Source organism: Triturus cristatus, chromosome 6 (assembly GCF_964204655.1).
Source record: "Triturus cristatus chromosome 6, aTriCri1.1, whole genome shotgun sequence".
NCBI lineage: Eukaryota > Metazoa > Chordata > Amphibia > Caudata > Salamandridae > Triturus > Triturus cristatus.
This window is the reverse complement of record NC_140589.1, coordinates 256,275,459-256,292,161: the sequence shown is the minus strand read 5'-3', so window position 1 is coordinate 256,292,161 and position 16,703 is coordinate 256,275,459.

Sequence of the window (16,703 nt, the reverse complement as noted above, 5' to 3'; positions counted from 1 at the left end):
GTCTAGCATCGTCAGAGCCCATTCCCCGTTCAGAAGTTGAGTCCTCAGAATTCTGGACATGTCTGATTTTCAGACCTGCAACTTTCTTTTTCTTAAATTGAGGTTTTGAGTTTTGCTTATCTTCTTTTTTAGAAGTAAAGTCTTGAGCGCGCTGCTTGTCTCTGGACTGTGTGCGCTCTTCTCTGTGTTCTGACCATCCTTCTCTTTCGGAGCTTTTCTTCGAGCCCTGAAAGGAACGAGGGGAACGTGTATCAGTATCCTGATACCTGTCAGGTTTCCTAATAATATCCCTATTCCTAAGGTTGTACCTCTTTTCAGAGGGATCCTGTTGAGGAGACCTACCTCAGGACTGGGATCTCTTGTCTTTAGAGTTTTGTTTTTTAGTATACCACGTCTATTTAGAAGAAGTAGGTGTCTGCTTAGAAGTCTCCTTTTCAGGACTGTCCTGTAGTTGAGGTTTTAAATGTTTTCCCCCCAAACTATCCCTGCCTAATTCTGCATTCGCAGTTTCAATTATTTTGGGTAGTTCATTCTCCTGTATAAATGAAGATAGGTCCCTTAGGCGTTGGCGGATTGCCACTGATGCTGCTTCCCCTTTAATGTTAGCTAGTATTATGGCTGATACCTGGTCGTAGTTATTTAATAACTTCATCCCTAAGTTTAGGGCAGGTTCTGCTCCGTACTCATTTTGTATTTGTCTTAATACATCTGGTATCACTGCTAATGAAGGAATATCATGTGATCTGGTATATAGTGCAGCAAAGACTGTACTCCAAGAGGTACAATCCTCTAACTGTGGTGTAATCTCCATGGGCAAGCAGATTTTTAACATTCTGTGTTTTTCAAATAGTGTTGTATTTGGGAATGCTGCTTCTAACTGGGTTGTTTTCTGAGCTACCCAGAAAGGAAGTTGTTCACGTTTTGTGGGCACTTTGCCCATTACCGCGTGTAATGTTTGTGGAGTAATTTTAGCACATGTGCTCTGTGTAGGAGCTGCATTAGGTGTATTTACTGTAGGTTGGACCGCTAGTGTCCTCAAGACGAAGTGTGTCATGTTTCTGTAAAGTTTTATCAACTCTTTTTGTTGAACAAGCAGTTCATCACAAGTCATTGTGTCAATGTTAGGATGTGGTGCATAGGTCGCTAATATCGGCCATGTTGCTCCTGGTCTTCCTAAAGGACCAAGCCCTGCTCTTGTTGTAATGTGGGTTAGGGTGCCATTAAACCAGAAAAATGTTCCTGGTAGGTAAGCGGTATTTCAATCTCCGCAAACGGAGTGTAGACCGCTGGAGTCTCTCCACGTGTGTAATAATGAAGAGTATTTGTTCCGGCATTCGCTGCTGGGAATGTAATCCACAAATAGAATACCTCTGTTTTGAAATCTTCGTCTGCCTCTATCACGAATATTACTACCCCTCCTCTGGGTGGTACCCCATGTTTGACGAGTTTAACTGTCAATGTGTGTCTTACATTGGCTCCAATCTCAATTGCATTGGCATTGTCTTCTTCAGACTGATTAAGTGCCTGGTTTATTGGGCTTAAGGCTCCTGCTTTCTTAGACATCGGGGGCCTCATTTATGAAAAGTGACGCATCACTGCGTGAAAACAGTGATGCGTCACTTTTCACTGCACCCTCCCTGCGACTCCAATGATGCGTCATATTTACAGTATGACGCATCATGTCGCAAGGAGTCACAGATACGTCAGTATTTCTGACGTATCTGTAGGCGCAAAAGTGACGCATTGCTGGACTGTGTCACAAAAGTGACGCAACTCCAGCAATGTATCCTTTCACATGGGGTAAGCCCCATGTGAAAGGGCCTGCGTCAGTCTTACGCCTGCTGTGAGGCAGGCGCAAGATATTGACGCATTTGCACCCTAGAAATGGCGCAGTGAAATCTCGTAGATTTCACTGCGTCACTTCTACGATGCTTACTTACGTGGGTACGCCCACCCTGCATACATTATACCTGACGCAGGTATAATGTAGCGCAGGGGTTTACAAAGTGACGCATCTAGGTAGATGCGTCACTTTGTAAATATGGCGCATCATGGCGCATGTTTTACGCCACTGGTGCGTCACAAAAAGTGACGCACCGGTGGCGCAAAAGTGACGCAGGGGCTCATAAATGAGCCCCCATGTTTAAGACACGGAATAACTGTCCCAGGAATTTTAAGATAAGGTTTTATGCACAATTTGGGATAATTCCTTCAAGCTTGATTACCCAACAGCCAATAAATCGGATATCTCACCTACTCAGCTGAGGCGGAGTTTTGTGCCCACCCACTCCAGACGTCTCTGGGTTTTGTAAGTAGGGTCGCTGAGAATAAGCACGAATGAGCTACTCAGATTCTACTGTTAAATAAGTACCAAACGTTGGTGGCGTCATGTAGTGCAGTTCCTATAGTACCATTCATGCAGGACCTGTGCTGTTTTTGGATAACATGTACTGTGGGTCTGGTGGTAGACTGACTTTGTACACCCCTGCCGAGTATGTTAGCCTATTTTTGGATTTGCTAGCTCACAGTGCCACTAGAATCTCCTTTTATCAGAGAGATTAGTTTTTGGTAACCTCAGAAAACAACAAACCCTGATTCCTCAGACTCGTGGAAACAATATACTACTTTTCACCCAGTCACTCGTGCTTGCTCGTTTTCTCTCAGATAGCTACACAGAAGAAACAGCCAGGCATGTTTACAATGAGAATTTATTGTACCGTTGTTCTTCTCGTGTAAAAGATATGCGCTGCTACGACTGTTACACAGTAGTAGAGATATAGAATCAGCAGTACAGTGAATAAAAAGGAATAGAACAGTTCTACCATTTTGCAATAGTCATGAACATATATATGAATATAAAATGCATTTATAAAATATAGTGCATACTCCTACGATGCCTGTCTAGATGTACCTAGGGGTACCTAGAATGTGAGTAGGTGTGAATGAGCTAATAAGCCTAAGAGCCTAAAAGTCTAAGAGACAAGAATCCTGCTAGGATCTAGTCGAACCCCCTTACCTGAATAGTGAAAGTGTGGGACTTCATCTTGGACTTGAGTTGGACACCTCACAAGGGATAGTCAGACCACTGTCAGCTGGATCGATTGCATGTCGGAGTCTCAGCATCTCTGGTCAGTGTGCAGGCCTTGAATTCTCGGTTTCCTCCTGCCTACTGATAGCAAGAGGTGCTGTATTTATATAGTCCATGTGCGTGTGTTAGCCATTGTTCAGTATGAGGATGACGTTGGGGATTAAACCTTGTGCGTAGATAGGACAGGTGAAGTATACTCTGTGGAGAGTGTTCTCATAAATTATTCATATGTGCTAAGGATGACGTCTTAGCAATATCGATTGGGAAAAACCCACCCTCAGCATGGAACTAGGTGAAAGGTTTAGTCCTTAAAAAGTGTCAGTCCTTATAAGGCTCTATGTCCCTATAAGGCATTCTGTTCTTATTTGGAGTTATGTCCTTATAAGGCTCGTTCATATGAAATGAAGGGGAGATGGTGTGGGGAAAGTGTACGATGTTCCCTAGACCTATATTAGGGTACCAAAATGAAATATACCAGCCCCAGGCTTGCTCAAACTGGAGGGGCCCTCTTAGCCCTTACTGATGTGAATGTGAGGGACCCCATTAGCATACCTTGCAGGGACGACCCCTCACGTTTTGTTACGCCACTGAATCAGGTATAAAAAGATATGCAGGTCATTGAGCATTGTGCATTAGACAGTACTTCCAACAGACCACTACTGGTCTAAAGTGCAGGTGCCTTGTCCAACTACTTAAACAAATTTCCCCATTGCAAGTGCATATACAAGATAAGTCAAGCAACTTGTGACCTGTTAATTGTGTTACATGGGACCGTTATTGGTAGAGTTATGAACTACAGTGGAAGGGGCATTTAGTGACAGATACTCGGGTGGCCTAACATTTAGCATTGTCGGTGCCTGATGCATATATTTGCCAAAATTTGCCAGATCTGATGTGGAAGCCAAGGAATACAGTAAGTTCAGCACCTCTATGAACATGCACGTCCCATGGCTACCCGCTAGGCAGATTATATTAAAGTGCTATGTATAGTGTATAAAGCACTTCATGATCAAGGACCGGTCTTTTTGAGAAAAAGCTTCTCCTGGTACACACTCAGTACGTAACTGTGCTCAGCATCAGACAAATTGGTGGCAATCCCTAGATTTAAACGCACAAGTTGGGGTGGCAGAGGCTTTCTGCTTGATGCATCAAAAGGCTGGAATGCCCTCCCCTTGCCCATCAGAACCATGCCTAATCTTCTGGCCTTTAGAAAGTGCCTAAAGACATGGCTGCTGCATTCCATAAAGAAATAAAAATAATTTTTGAATAATCTACAGCTACGTGGATATTGATTGACGTGGAACTGTTTCTGATGATATGGTTGGTGAAAATATTCAAAACATATGAGGATTATAGTTACTTTTGTATGGTGTGCTCCTGTGTCTTTGTTACTGACATGACTTGTTTCTTGTTGCTAAATTATCCTTTAGGTTCCACGGTTTCGGCTACTTCTGCGAGCTCCAAGATGCCATTTTGTTATTTGAGCGCTTTAAGAGAATACTTAACATAATATGACATAGGAAAATTGGTTTTGATAGCCAGAATTTGGCATTACGCAGGGTGGGGCAGCAGGATATTAGATGGATCAGCAACTCTTTTTGTGGTTGCCCAGCCTACAACGTACAATGTTGGTAAGAGATTTCCAGCTGATGTTCATTTCTTTTATTAAAGGAGAAACTAATCGGCCCATCATATTTGTTTTAGGCAGCGTTTCCCCAGTGATTGATGCAGATATGGAACCGTGTGACCCTTTCTGAATTCAGGCCCTAACGTCTGATGACTTTGACAGTAGGTTGCTCTTTTATGGAGCATTTCATCACACTATATGAAATCAAGCCTTTGCCTTTGTTCTCTGTAGCCCAATTTTATTTTTTCTGAGGCAGTGATCAGGTAGTTGTGCAATGGATTGTTCCAAGAGGTAAGAAATTGTTTTGAGAACCGCTTTCATTGAATTTCAGAAGCTTTGATTTCCAGAAGAAATATTTTGCATGAGCAGTCATGCATTCGTAGTTTTGTGAGGTTAGGCAAAACTCTTGGTGAACCAATGAATTCTAAGTGTAAGAAGGAAGTTGGACAATTAGCTTGTACCCCATGCATTGTATTTTATCTAAATCACTACTAAGTAGACCTGGGTACGCTTGCTGGTCATAGTTGACAGTTGACATGAGATTTGATTTTATCACCCTCCGAATGGCCTCAGTGGTGGGGTTATAGAGGCTGGATTGTAACATCTACAGGGCGTACATGGCCGCTTTTCCTTTCATTTTAATTTTGTGTCAGTATGTGTCAGGTTGCCCTGTATCATTGAACCACACACCAAGGTCATTATATGTCCAGGTGCTCTCTATTTTCTGTGACCCTATTCTTCATTTCTGGGCCCTTTTTCGGGTAGGATTAAACAATTACTACTTTGATTTTGTCAACACTGGCCACTAGCTCAGTTTATTTGGTTATATTTGTTCGACGCTTCAAGTGCCTTCTGAAGACCTGTTTTCGTGCAGTCTAGGAGGATTAGATCATCAGCATACTGCATTAGAAATATCTTATACTGGCCTATCCTCTGGGTCACCAGATTAGCTCCCGATAGAGCGAGGTCCAAGTCTGCTGCATACAAGTTGAACAAAGTAGGGGTAAGGGAGCATCCTTGTTTGAGCCCTCAATGTGTTAATACATTGGAGGTAGACGTTTCACCAGAAAGCTTGATGTATACCCATGTCTTAGTGTAGAGTGGCATGATAGCTTTCAGCAGTTTGTCCAGAATGTTCAAATTTTGTAGCTTCTGACAAGATTTTTGTGCACCACTCCATTCAATGCTGCAGAATAGTCAACAAAATAGGCAAACAGGGGTAAGCTATTAGTCGTGGTTGTTTGATGGGCGATGTATGAGAGGGTCACGATGTTATCCATCATCGATCCACCCTCACAGAAGCCATTCGAAAGGTAGAAAGGGGGCAGATCCTTTTTGGCAACTCATTCGACTAACTCTTTTACCAGAATGCTAGCTATGCATTGCATTCCCCTCAATATCCAATAGTGCAATTAGTCTGTACTTTTCTGGGCGTGTATTGTCCCTCAACTAATGGGTTGGTTGGAGTAATGAACCCCATCATGAGTCTGGGACATCTTCATTCATTTTGCACTCAAGCTACAAAGAGGAGAGGACAGCTGCTCAGAAGGGGGGGGGGGGTTCTCTAAATAGGGACCCTGTTTGGACCTGGTGCACCATCCCTCGGAAACATTTTCAGCATATTAATTGCCACCTGTTAATCCAGTGGTGCGTGTTATGGTTTTATGGATTGTGCATAGATTTTCTCAGCTGTTGGCAAGTGCAGAGTCCATGATGTTCCGGTGGTTTGGCTGTCTGATGCCTCAGTATATAGAGTCTTGACGTGCGCTACCCATTTATCTGCTGGTACTGACTAACGCCTGTCGGTCTTGGTATAGCTTAGAGTGTTTATATAGAGCCAAAATTGAAGCTGTTCTTTTCTTGACAATGGATCAAAGATTTTGATCCATTCGACCTCTTGATGGTTTCTCGTTTCAGCCCATACCAGGTGCTTGTGACTTTTTCAGACCTTTGCTAGCTCTTGTTTGCCCGCAAGGCACACATTAGTTTGTGAGTGCTTAATTTAATCTCCCATATGAGACCACGGGTGTAGGTATTATAACTGTTGTGGTTATGTTGGTGCTGCTCTAATAGGAAGGACAACAGACTGTCAACCAGTTCAGGCCAGTCTTGGATGCTATTGTAGCTTTGTGACTTGATTGAGTTGTGTCCCCACTGATTTTTCCATTCTTCCGTCTTGGTTGAGCTTAAAGTTGTCCATTTTGTCTGTCTTGTCAGTTTGTGGTGCTCCTAGTCTTTTGTTTGCTCAATTGCGAGTAGCCTGACGTGAGTTGTTCTTTGTAGAAACAGATGGGACATCAGTGCAGAATGGTTGCTTTTTGCCCTATGGGCTATCTCGAGATCTAAAAGTGCTTTACTCAGAGTAGTGCTCAGAAAAATATAAACGATTGTAGTTGAGTTGGTAAATGAATATGGGTATCTATTGCATGGGTGGTTGTTTATTGCTATAAACAATGCTGATTCCTATTTATGGGTTTGAAGGAAGGTATTACATATCTAACTTGTTTGACAGGGTGTTTTTGTGCCGGAGTGGTCATCTCCGAAGGTATGCATATTGAAGTCGCCAATTAACATGATTTCGTATGACATATGCTTGCTGATTAGTTCTTCTAAGAGGGCGATCATTTTTTCTGTTTTCTCCAACCTCTTACTGTTTTGAAAGTTGAGGTACACGTTAATTATTAAAATTGACAATTTGCCTCCATTGCCTCTATATCCCTTGATGATTCCAGTTTTTAGTATTTCTGATGTAACTTTTATTTTTGTGTTTATAAGTTTTGCAGAGTGTTTTACATATATCTATATGCCACCTGAGGGCCTGCCAAATAGATGGATTTTTTGGCAGACTTGTGGACCTCTGCAAAGCTGGGCAGAAGTGTGAGTGTGGTTGACGATGTCTCTGAAAGACAAAGGATGTTTGCTTCATTCAGGAACTTGAGTGTGGCATTGCTTTGAAGGATCTTCTTGATTCCTGTTACATTCCATGATACAATTTTTGTTATTGTGGCTTAATGATTTACACTTTTCGCCACCATGAGGTCAGTGCTAGGGATGTCTATTTTTTTATGGGGCAAGGTTTGTGGTGATCCAACTTTAATCATGTACTTGATCTCTTGCCGTTCCCTGCATTGTGATTGTTCTCTGTTCTCTTCAAAGAGCCTCTGGATGATACAAAATGGTTAGGTTTTTAATACTGGAGTTGGATTGCCAACCTGGCGTACGCATGAGAATGCCTTTTTTTGTAGACTGGGAATGGTGAGTGCCAGCCAAATTTTTCTTCTTCCTTGGTATGCACGACGATTCCCCAGTTGGCAAAATGCTCTTTTTCTTGTAGAACTCTTCTTGCCATGTCGGCATGTCCCCAAGTTACTGTGATTCTCTTGTTTGGTCTTCACGGGTGGTGACAAATTGCAGGCTTAGTAGGCCTTCACTTTTGAAGGAGGCTAGTAAGAGTATATACTGTTAGAGTTTGAGGATTCTGGAACGATTAAGGGTGTCTAGCTTGCCCCAAAATGTGTATTGTGGAGTGAGTATGGGGACCCCCTTTTCTTCTGGCTTAAGTCTTTCTGTGCCGTGTAGTTGATACCAGGTGGCCATTTGAGTGGGGTAGAAGTTGCCCTCTGATGACTCATATGTGGTCCACCTGGTGACTGTGTGTGGCATTTGCCCTGATACTGTGCTTGTTGAAGAAAAATGATCCCCTGAGCTGACGCGTACTGGTCCCTCTTGGCCAGTTGAGACCATGCAGTCAGTGCTAGTTGAGTGTGTAGATCTCATTGGGGCATTCTTTCTCTTTCCTGATGTGATTGCGCTGTCTATGTCTGCGGTGAAGCAGCCACCATTTATTTTACCATTTGTTAGCTGGTCATTGTTTCTTGATTGTTGTCCTCCAGCTTGTATCTTTATGGTCGTCATTGATATCCTGTTTAGGGGGTCATTAGTTGTGTCGCTTCTAGTTGGCATGAAAGTGTTTGATGCTACTATTTTTGGAGGTTGAGGATTTAGCTCCATGCTCCATTTGAGGAGGAAATTTGTTCCCTGGACTGATTGTTTCCTCATGATCCTGGCTCGATTTGTGCTGGTCCCTCCGGGACAGCTCTTGTAAGGATTACACTTGATACAAAACGGTGCAGCTTTCTTCTTTAAGTTTATTGGCAGCATACAATAGCGTGGCTTCAACTGAAGGTATCTTCCCATTAACTGCCTGTCCTAACATTCCAGCCCTCCAACCTTCTAGTCCCAATAGTCTAACTCCAACATTGCATCCTTACATTTCTCCCCCTCCCCCCTTTTAAAGAAAGAAAGAGAAAGAGAAAGAAAGAGAAAAAAAATGAGATAGAAATAAATTAAATAATCATCTTTTAGCAATGTTCTATTAACCAAACTAGTTTAAGTGGAACTCTCTCAGATCTTCTATTCAATTGCTGCAGATGTTGACTTTCCACTTGTACATTTCTTTGCTCTTCAGAGTTTACATAAAAAAATTGAAAAAATGTTTTGTTCCTTGTTACTACTCGACTGTCGTTTTGAGCTGTAATTGCTGTTCCACAAACTTACGTTACTTCCAAAGGAGATGGATGAAATTTGCTCTGTGATTTTTTACCTTGTTGTTGTTTCACTAAAACCAGATCTCCTACGTTATAGTACTAATTTGGAAAATTAATTTTGCTGTCAGCATAATATTTCATTTTCCTTTTTTGCTTCTGCATCTTTTTCCATTATCTCAGCATGGTTTTTTGGAGTTGCAGACGGAAGATATGGCAAGCGTGTTTGTCTTGACTGACCAAACATTAATTCTGAAGGACATTTGCCTGTAGTACTATGAGGAGTATTTCTATATTCATGTAAAACGTGACACAATGCTTGATTTATTGAAATCTGAGACAATTTTGCTCTTTGTATTGCTTTTTTAATAGTAGCCATCAATCTTTCAACCACATAATTTGCTTGTGGCCACATTGGTGTAATCCTTCTATGATTTATTCCTAAATAGTTCACAAACTTTTTTAATTCATTTGCACTGAATGGTGGTCCATTGTCTGTTTTTAGCATATCAGGTATCCCCCAGGTTGACAAAATGTCATCCAGAATAGGAAGCACAGTTGCTGCAGATGTTGACGATATCATTTTTTCAATTAGAAATCGAGAGTACTCATCAATCAATACCAGTAAATAATGTCCTGAATCCAGTGGTCCATAAAAATCTGCTGCTACACTAGACCATATAGCATCAGGCCATTTATACATGTGTAATTCTTCCATTACTCTTTCCTTAGTAGTGCATTTACATAAATGACATGTTTTTACCACCTCTTCTACTTGACTATCTAAATCGCGGAAACCACATTTTTTCTCTTATTATATTTTTTGTTGCTGACACACCTCTGTGACTTTCATGAGCCAAATCAATTCCACGTCTTTGTAAACTTTCTGGAATTACTAATTTATTTCCTCTTAAAAGTACTCCAGACGATGCAATTGCTAATTCTGAATGTATATTCCTAAACGCTATGATATTGTTTCTTTTTATATTCACTTGAAATCGTGTTGCAGTGTTAATTAGTCTAGTTTATTTTCAAGAATAATTCTTTTCACTTCTCCAAGTGTTTCATCTTTATCAGTCATTTCAATTAACTCCTTTTCTGAAATAATTCCTGGAACTGTAGACCTAATAATGAAAATAAATATACTCTTCTGCCTCCAAATGTTCCTTTGCCTGTGTTTCATTAGGATGCTGAGATAGATAATCTGCTGGGTTAAATTATTTTCCTGGCTTGTGAATAATTTTAAAATCATAGTCCATTAGACGCATTCCCCATCTCTCAATACGTGGTGGCATTTTAATTTTTGGATTTCCATAAATTGCGATTAGAGCTTGATGATCTGTTATTATTACAAATTGGTTGCCAAAAATAAAATCATGATAATATTCACAAGCCCATACAACTGCCAGACTTTCTTTTTCCGGTTGTGAATATCTCCGCTCCACATCAAACTCTTGCTCGCATGCTAAATCACATATCGAGGAGTTTGTCTTCCAGGCTTATGTTGCACCAATATTGCACCAAGCCCCACTGGACTAGCATCTACTAATACTTCTGTACATAACTGTGGATCAAAGTATTTTAAATTAGCCGCAGATGATATATCTTGTTTTATTTGCTTGAATGCTTGTTCACAATTTAGATCCCATTTAAATATTGTGCCCTTCTTTGTTAGTTCTCTAAGTGGAGCACTTATTGTAGCATAATCTTTTATGTAACAAGAACAATAACTTGCCTTTCCCAGAAATGAGCGTAGTTCTGATACATCTTTAGGAGTAGCTATTAGGTTTAAAGATAATCCTTTTTTAGTATCAGGTCTCATACCTTTATGAGAAAATATGTACCCATAGAACATTAATTCAGATTTATTCAGATCACATTTTCCAAGGTTAAGTGTTAGACCAGCTGCTACAAGTTGTTGACAAACTTCATTTAAATCTTGATCATGTTCTTCTTGATTTTTTCCAAATATTAAAATATCATCACTATAGTTCATAGCATTTTTTACTGGTCTTATTATACTTTTTATCGTTTCCAGAAAAATTTCAGTGGCTGAATATATACCAAAATGCAATCTTTTGTCTCTAAAGAGACCTAAATGTATTGAAAATGTTGGTATGTAACGAGACTGATCATCTATTTCCAACTGATGATATCATTTATACAAGTCTAATTTTGAAAATACAGTTGCACCAGATATGTTACTTATCATGTCATTTAATTGTGGGCCCGGATATCTCTCTCTTTCAATTGCTGTGTTAGGCACTTTCATATTTACACAAATTCCTATATCCTCTGTATCTTTTTTTTGGGGCAACTTCAAACAGAGATATCCATGGCTTTGGCCCAGATACTGAGTCAATGATATCCTGTTGAAGAAGTGATTTAATTTATTTTTCAACTTTCATCTGTAGATGTACCGGAACTCTCCTATGAGTTTGTGCAACAGGTTTTACAGCTTCATTGATGTGCAAAGTTATTGTTTTGTCTTTCAATTTTCCTAGACCTGTAAACAATTCTGTGTATTGTTTTAAAATAGGATGATCCGTCGTTACATTACAAGTCATTGCTAATAAACCCATAACTTGAGCCGTGATATTACTCAACAAACATGGTCCAGGGACCTCACCTTCTAAGACGTGGATTTCTTCTCTGCTGATTTTTTTTCATATTGCAAAAGTTTCTTCAAATTTTCCTAAACATCGAACAGGATGTTTTGCTCCCCATTGAAAAACACTTATAGTAGATGGAGTTAAGAAAGGTCCTTTCTCCATGCTTTGATATACAGAGACACACATTATGCTACGAGTTGCACCACTGTCCAACACAAAAGGATTTTTTTGGGAACCAACTAAGATATCCAGATAGCGCTGTTTTTTAAATTTCTTCTCTCCTGATCATGTTAATTTGGTTGAAATCATTTTCCTCAGATATCATATACAGTTTCTCAGACTGTGCAACTTTTTCATCCACATTATTTTGTTCAATGCTTTGCATTTGTTTAACATTACCTACTTTTTTTATATTCAGCATAAGTTTGCTTGTTCCAATTTTCTCTTTTATTCCATGTCTCTTTCTTATCTTTTTGGAATTTACACACACTTGTAAAGTGATTAAAGTGATTAAATCGTCCACATTCTATGCATTGTTGACCTATTGCTGGACACATTTTTGGATGAGGAAAAGAAAAACCACAACTGTAGCACAATCTTTTTTCTTTATTAGGCATCTGTTTTTTCAGAAATGACATCCTTTTTTGACATTTGTCGTACTTGTTCTACAGTTTTTATTCTGCCTTGTTCCATATTATCAGCATGTTTTTGTGCTTGAGGTTCTGTTTTAGCCATACGTATTATCGTTTGTAGATCAAATGTTTTTTCTAATAATTTTTTTCAGAATTTTACAGATGAACATGCTTGGATTATTGCTTCTTAGTCATAAAATTTTTCAAATTCAGAAAAAGTAACTAGCTTCCTTAGCCTTGTTACAAATTCATCCATAGAATCATCTTCATTTTGAAAAGCTACACTGAAATTATATCTTTCAAAATCCAAATTTCTTTGTGGGTCAAATTTGTTGATTAAACATTGAATAAGCCCTTTATACATTGTTCTTTCTTGTTCTGGAAAAGTGACAATTAAATCTTCCACATCGTCACCTACTAAATTAAGTAAAAGATCTTTTTCCGGGTTATCTATGTACTTTCCACACGTAGCACTTAGAAAGTGTTCAAATCTTCTTGCCCATTTCTCCCACCTTTGTGCGATGTTTTGCTGATCAGTCAACAAAAATTGTAAAGGTCTTCTAAAAATTGTACTGGAGACAGTGTCTGTATTTTCCTCACCATTATATATTTCTGTATCCGTATTAACATTTTGTTGTTCACTGTTTGAATCTCTGTTTGACGTTGTTTTTAATTAATAAAAAGAAAAACAAAAAATGTATTTAAATGATGTAAACCCAACTTTTTTTATTTTTATTTATTTCTCCTCTTTTCCTTTTGTTTTCCATTTGAAATAAACCTAAAATAAGCTTAAATAAGCTTTGCCTGTCTTTAAAATGGCCACCAAATACAAAGAACACCTCAGGCTAACATTTGCCTGACTTTAAAATGGCCTCCATGTTTGTGTGAGTTGCGTCTTTACGTTATTCACATGCTGGAAAGCATTACGTGACGCTTGCTTTAACGAAGCATGCTCGCGCACGATCTTCTTAAAATAATTTATTTTTGGGAGTCAAAAGGGTTTCTCTTTACTTATGGCTCACACGCATTGCACAAGCACTCACAGTTTCTTTCGTGGATTAGCTTGTTTCCCGAGCCGTTCCTCGACGTTTTTCGTCCAAATTTGCAGCAACAGGATGTAAAGGAAACGTGGGTTCGCTTCCGCTTGTTGTGAAGTGTAAGGATTACACTTGATACAAAACAGTACAACTTTCTTCTTTAAGTTTATTGGCAGCATACAATAGCGTGGCTTCAACTGAAGGTATCTTCCCATTAACTGCCTGTCCTAATATTCCAGCCTGCCAACCTTCTAATCCCAATATTCTAACTCCAACATTACATCATTGGAGGTTGAGGATTTGGCCCTATTTGAGGGAACTTATTGTCTCGTGATCCTGGCTCGATTTGTGCTGGTCCCTCCTGGACAGCTCTGTTGTTCCTTCACTCATTAACATTTTCACCCGCTTTTTGTTGCACAAATTGTCCATATGTGAGCCTATTTGAGATAGGAGGGACACCTGGCTAACAGGTTTTTGGACCAAGTTTGTGCCCCTTTTAGTGAGAAAGGTTGGGTTGACTGAATTAGCCATACTGTCGATTTTTATTGGTGCCATCAATGGCCCATGCTGAATCTATAGCCCTCCATTTTTCACGTGCTGAAACTTCTGCATTTTTAGGTGCTTTTTGAGGTGCTCTTTTGCTCTCCATGACATCACCATTGGAGTATGATAGTTTTTTCTTTCTTTGCCATCCGAGTTCTTCACTGACTCGGCTGGGAGGGGCTGTTTGCTTCCAATCATGGTGGGACATGTAGTAGCATCTGCTTTTCTATTTGCTTCCACATCCAGTGCTTCGGAGATATTATCACTTTGATTAATTTCTGTTGTCTGGTCCCTGAGATTGGTGGTTCCACCTTCCATTTCTACCATGGCTTATGTTCCTAGCTGGAGTTATAGTTTCAAGTCGACGACCATTGTTGAGAGAACGATTGGTAAGGTGGACCATTTTTTTATTAACTTCGGGCAATGACATTAATTTGTTGTGGCCCTTTTGTCTATATTGTCGATTTTCCTAGCCATTTCAGACATTTTGTGGGCCATTACCTGTATTATTTCAATCTGAACCTCCAGTTTGTGGTTCTGCCATGTCAGGACATTTGTTGCTCCCACCAGTGGTAAGTTAATTGACCTTAGCAGCTTGTCCTGATTTTGGGTCTGACTTGTGGCACGTGATTGAAACTCTCATGGAGGGGTTGAAAGTGCTTGTGGCATGTGGGTGCTTCATTTGACGGTTTAGAGTCTACGAGAGATGTGAGGACTGGAGGAGTACAGCCCATGTTTGGGAAAGCAGATTTGTCTGTATTGGGAGGCTGCAGGCCCTTCTTTGGCTTTTGCCCCTTCTCCTTGTGGACCTCTGCTGAGACCGTAATTCTTTGGTGCATTGTTGGGTGTTTCAGAGAGAGGAAAAGGTGTAACCTATACATTTCTGCCCCCCCGTTCCTCATTTTGGGATAACGGTATGTTTACTATGGCTGAACCTTCCAGTGTTGGGCCTCAGCCACCTAACTTCGGGCATGAGTGGGTTCACCTTAATTGTTTTGGATTAGGATCCCCGATTGACTGATCTGCCTCATATAAGAGAGAAATGGGTGGACTCAGCGTAAATGCAGGATGTCCCAGGGAGGGAATTCCTACTTCTTGTCTTTTTGCTTGTTCCTTAGTTGCTTTAATAAAATATTCTGTAATGACACAAGGCAATTGCCTGTTACTGCTGTTGGGGTTTTTCTGGGACTCCTCCGGCTGGAGGGCCCTTGAGTGTTTTGGAGCTGGTGGGTGGCTGCCCCATGGGATGTTGCTATCTGAAGGGTTTGTACCATCGCCTGCGTTTGACATTGTTGGGGTCTTCCTCTTGACCATGGCAGTGACCCTCCTTGTGATAAAGACTGGGTAGGGTAACTTCCAGATCCCTGGGTACTCCCCTTTGATTCTGTCCTGTGGGATCGTTGAATGTGATGGGGATGATGAATATGGCTGTGTACTGCAGGTTGAGACTCCAAGTTTCTCATCAAGAACGAAGTCGGGCTGGTTAGTGGAGCTGTCCGGAGTAAGGAAGGTCAGGGGGGAGTGTACACTGGGTCCACAAGCTGCACCCCGGCCTTGCAGGGCCACTTTTGTGGGCATAGGCTCAACCCCCTTAAAAGCAAAAATAAAGACTTTCAATGCAATTTCAGACCCCTTCAGGTCACAGAACCCACTTGATTATACATCAGGCAAGAACAACTCAACTGCTGTGAACGGGCACACCCATGACCATTGATTATATGTGATGTTTCTGCTGCCTTTGACATTATCAAAAACCATGTGCTAAGTTCCAAAGATTATCCACCTCAGTATACAATGTGGAACTACAATGACATGGATTCGATCATTATTACAAAACTAATTCCATCAAGTCATATTAAGCCTATTCCTCTCAAGAATAGGCAACATCAACTGTGGTTCTGTTTTGGACGTTTTCTGTTCATTAGTACCATTCAATGTTTCCATGGCCCCCTTTTTTTTGTTGCTGGAATTGAGTCTATGTGCTACAGCATGGACTGTACATATGGCAATGCACAATTGGCATATTTGATTTTCCATTAAGGTCATGGCACAGAAAATGTATTCTTTGTGTGGAACTTAAATGTCATTTGTGGGCTATACCATGTGTGTACATGACCTACCTACATGAACAAAATATATAGCCCGAGAGTCTATCACTGTGCCATGACTTACTTCAGTGTTAAAACCACTGCAGTAACACCTGGCAGAGAAAAGTATTCAGACATTGAGAAAACTTACTTTAATGCATTAGGTAAGTCAACCCTAAGTGGGCTCTCTATGCCCACAGGAGTGGGTGCCTACTGTACAAATGTACGAACTTGGGGCATACTAAATATCAAAGACATATATGCCCCCTCAGTAAAAGGTGTCCAAAAGCTTTTGTCATAGCAATTTACATTTTCCGCTGAGCAGGCTTAATTGTAAATTCACACGTATTCACAATTATATCTAAACAGATCTGCGGAGCCCCCCTTACCCCCTTCAGCACCTTGAGACCCTCAGGGGTGAGTAGCGCGCTTACAATTCCCCTGATTGATTGATTGATTGATTGATTTAAAAATTAAATCAGGAAAAATATTAGAAACTTGCTTGAAAGTTATTTTCCACTATTTATCAAAAT